Consider the following 5,297-nt stretch of genomic DNA (forward strand, 5'->3'; position numbering starts at 1 on the left):
TTTAGAATTATTAAATAATCTCAAAATTATATATAATTATCTTCTGAAAGAATATATTAATAATTTTCATTCTTCAATATATAATAATTCTAAATTGTAAATAATCATTAATATAATATTTAATTATAAGTTAAAGAATAAATCTTTTTGAAAGTTATTTGATTATAAAATGATTCTTCGAAAAAATAAATTTCTAGGATTTTCTTTTGAATTTTATATTTTTTAAATTCTTCTTTTCTTTCTTCTAAGGAACTTTAGTTTCTAAAAGTACAATTCTATTATAATAAAAATAAGAAGAAGTATTTTTATTTATTTTTATAAAGATTATACTTATTATCTTATAATAAATCAATACTAGTAGTAGTATTATAAACTCCTATACTTATGAATATAAGTAGATTAGATTGCTTATCAGATTATTTACAGTTAATTTCAAATAAATTTCTTTAAAATATTATATTATTCATAATAAAAATAATAAAATAAAAATAAGAGGGGTTTTTAAATTAATAAATCAAGAATTCGTAATATTATTAATTAATGTTAATTTAAAAAGGATATTGAAAATATGATATTGATATATTCTAGATTCTATATATCTAATTATATTTTATTGAAAGAACTAATTCAATAGAAAAGTAATAGATTTTATATGAATATTATTAAAAGAGCTAATCTCTTCTGCATTTGCTTAATCTCTTTGATACAATAGTTATTATATCAAAGTCATTCCTTTGAAGTGAATACCCTTGTTCACATAAGTATAATATAGAGACAAAGATTAAATTCACTAGTAGAGTTATGTCATTCTTTTAGATTTTATAAATATGAAAATAAAGTAATGTAATATAATTAATAGTTTTGTATTAGGAGGAGAAGTTATTTCATACTTTTTATTATGTTTATCGCAATAGCCTATCTGTTTTCCATTACTTTTTGAAATATAAATATCATGTACGGTATGTAATAATAGAAATATATTAATCGAACTTGAGTATTTATAAAAATCTTTTAAAAAGGAGATATCAAATATAACAACATAATATAAAGAATAGTTTTTGATTCTACTTATTTTCCAAATAACATATACTTTACAATATGAAAAGACAATATTTTGATTACAATTCAATTTGTACTTTGTAAGAGGAAGACTGTAACTAATAAGATGAAAAGAAAGCTGAAAGTTATATATTCAAAAACTAAAATAGTTGAAACAACATTAAACAATAATAAGAAGAAATAATCTTTTGTTTATATTTTCTTTGATGATTATGACTACAATATAAATATCGTTGATAGAGAGGATTCATTAAGCATATTCATGTTGAGATATTGATAATGTTATTATAAAGACTATCACATTTTAGAACAATAGTTTTTACTGATTATTCAAATGTGTTATCATTTGATTTGTTAAAAAAGTGTATTAAACTATTCTAAAATTAAATTTTTTAAATTACTAAAATTTAAGATTAGGATAAAATCAAAATTTACAAAGTGATTTTCCCTATCTGGTGGACGAGATACAAAGATAGATACTTAATTATGACTTATAATTGAATCATTTTGATGTAAAAAAGACAAAGCCGCTGAAATACACGTAGCAATTAGTCCACTAGATACCAGCTTTGATTCTATATTTGATAAATAATCAACAATCAAATAATGTTAAAATGGGTTGACGTTCTTTGTAAAATTATCTAATGTACCCAATAGTTTCATCATAGCTTTAAGATGGGAATAGATTGTAATAGCAAAAACATCAACTTCAAAATGAAGTTTCTGATCAACCTTAATCCTCTGCAATATTAACGATTTAATCTATCAGTTATAAAATTCTTTGTGAGGAATTTGTCTAGTATTATAGAATTATTAGATATATAGACACCAACCTTGACTGGTTCCATTGACAATATCATACAATGATGGAAACAACTCGTCTTCGATCATTATTAAGAAATGAATAGAGAAATCCTAGGACGTCATCAGTTTTCGATTCTATGATTAGTGAGTAGTCTGTAGACTTGGGTAGCGACTTCTGTTGGATTTTTTCATGGAATCTTTTATAGTCTGTGATTGGAAATAGCTAAGCCTTTGTTTTATGAATGGTACTAGATACCACTTTGGATTGATATACACTTATTTCAACAAAATGAAAGAGTTATAGTTAAATAGTTTTAAAAGATTCATCATGGATTGAAACTATTCATTTCAATTATTCGACCTCCTTCTGATTTGAATAAGAACTTTAAATCAATATCTTTATATACTTTGAAAAAATGATGAAATATGTTTCTTGTATTCCAAAGTTCCCATTATTGCGAAAAATTGGTATTGTCAATATCCATACCATTATTATTAACGTTTCTAATAATATAATTGATTGATGAAATCTCAATTGAAAAATTGTGTCTAAATTACCACTGTAAAAAGTATCAGTAAAGGTCCATCGAAGAAATATAAATCATATCGTATTAATATGATGTTCGAAAGTTTCTTCTCCAAGTCATCATTCGCTACGACAAATTTATTAGCTGATTGAACTACACAGCTTATAAACTTTTAAAGATAAATCTTCACTGAAATCAACTTGGAATCAATCAAAAAGAGAGAAAGTATAAAAAGATAAAAATAAGGATTCAAAGGAATGGAATTCTTTTTTTATTGAGGGGTTTTGAATAATTGAACTTGTAGATATATAATAGAGTATTCTATGAAGGGACTGAGGAAACAGAATCTTGTAGTTTAAACTCTGTGAAAAAAGGAAAAGACCTTGAAATCTTGGTAGAATGTAGGTTCAACTGAAACTTGAGAAAGAACAAGGACATTTTAACAACAGGAAGAAGGAGGTTATAGACTTGTAAGTTTCTACGGCAAGTTACCCTGTTTATGATTTTGAAAAGCACTGAATGAATCATTTGATAAAATAACTAATACTCAGCGAAACAATTGAAGATGCATCGTATATATTAAGATTGATGATGATTTCTAAAAATCTTGATTAAACTTTACACATTTCAAAACTCTGGTTTACCGATATAATATATATATATATATATTTACAAAGTTTTAAATCATCTAAATATATAGTTGAAAAGAAATATTATATCACATTTGATATATTAATCAATATATAAGTCAACTATATTTTTTAGATTCTTTATATTTCACTTAAATTTAAATTATGTATTTTTAGATGTTATTATTTGATTGAAAATTGTGCTAAGTATTATATATTGAAGAGTCTTCTTTTTAATTCTTTGATATAAGAAAGCTCTTAAAGATTGAAGCGAAAAAGTGATTTAAATTTTTTGAATTTCTATCTTTGAAATACTTGAAAAAAGCGAATTTACTTCCTCAAAAATGACAATTTTTGTCAGTTTTTCACTTTAAATTTCAATAACTTTTACAATTTTGGATTAAAATCTTCGAAAATAATGGAATTTAAAAAAATCTTCTTATTCAACTATCCCCTAGACTGCCGGCGTAGGACACCTTAAGTGGCCCGTGTACAACCGGAACCATCAAAAATTCAACAAATGATATTAAAATAAAAAACTTTTTCATTGATATTGAACCTTGAGATTTTTTAATACAATAATAATAAATATATCAAATATAGTTCTATACTTTTTTTTATTGAAAGATAATTGTAAAATGGTTTTAAAAGTATTTTTATAAACAGCTAACGATTTTCATTAAGAAACTCATTTTTAGGTAATAAAACCCTCGAATTTCTGATATTCTGATTGGTCACTAGAGCGAGGTGTCCTCTGTTGGCAGTCTGGGGGATATATTGGACTTTTAATATCAAAATATAGTAATCAATTGAATCATTAGCAATAAAAAGTAAACAAAAAATAAGCCCTTTTGTTTTCAATTTGATAACCTTGATAGCTTTGATTTTATTCAATTTAATTTCAGTTTTTTTGAAACTCTAACATAATGAAAATGTCATAATAACGTATAATAAAGATTATTAATACTTGATTTAAATAATATCTGTGGAAATTGTAAGTGGTATTCATTTTTATACTATTTAGATTTTAGCTTTTTATGATTGGAGTTTATATAGAGAGTTTATTATTGAAAATATATAATTTAGAATTAAAAATTAGAATTCATAATTTGAATTATTAAATATAGAGTTATAAACTAGATTTAAGTCGATATAAAGACTTTAAGTTTCTAATATAAGTACTAGCTTTCGAATTTCATAAGTTCTAATTTTAAAACTTCTAGATTTTAATCTGAAAACTATAGAACTTAGTTATTATAAAATCCAAATAATATCAGAATACATTCAAATCAATTTTAGTAACGTGAAAATAAATATGTATACTATCAATAGCATTAAAGTAATATTCTCTTATTTCAAATGACGTAAAATCGCTCTATTCAAATGTTTCCATAAAACTGATTATAGATTAAAAATACTTTTTATAATCATTTGATTATTTCAATTTTAAAATCTTTGATTCAAAGTATTTTTATATTCTTTAAAAAAGCATACCTAGAATATAGATTTTAAGTCTGAATATATTATCAAATAAAACCAATACTACTAGTATTACTACTGCTCTCATATTACTGAAAGTCCTAAATGTTACTTTTATACCACTAAACTTCTAGCCTATTATACCCAGAATCTATATATAGACCCTAACTTCTACTTGCAAAATCTCGTTTATCATATATAGAATCAAACTTTTATTTGAAAATTCTAACTTTGAACTATAGATTCGAATCCATTCAGTTAATATCTATATCTTCATCACGAATGCTAGACTTTAAATTATAGATCCTAACTATTAAGACTAAAATCTTAATAGCATAAAAATAATTTTAGAATAATTTTAATAGCATGAGAATAACTTTTCAAACTATTACTGGCATAAAAATAATTTACCTACCATTAATTACAATATCAATTTTATCAAAAATAAAATCTTAAACAAATTCTAATTTATCAATGAATTTAGAAATAAAAATTGATAACTCAAATAGTGTTTTTTTTAATTCTGATATATTTCAAAATGAAGGATTTCTAATATTAAAGATTTATCTAGCATTTAAATAAATGTGAAATTCCCTTCAGAGAATGTTTAATATATTCTTATATAAATATTAAGTTATTGATATATTATGTACTTAATATTATAAATCATATTAATTATTGAAAAGGTTATGAAAAGATATTCCAGATTTATATATATTTTTATTATTTTATATAAAACTTTAGCAAACCAAATTAATTATATCAAAGTTTCTAACTAATTACTTTTCATTTCAATATA

Source organism: Botrytis byssoidea (assembly GCF_014898295.1).
Source record: "Botrytis byssoidea strain MUCL 94 chromosome Unknown BBYS_034, whole genome shotgun sequence".
Classification (NCBI taxonomy): Eukaryota; Fungi; Ascomycota; class Leotiomycetes; order Helotiales; family Sclerotiniaceae; genus Botrytis; species Botrytis byssoidea.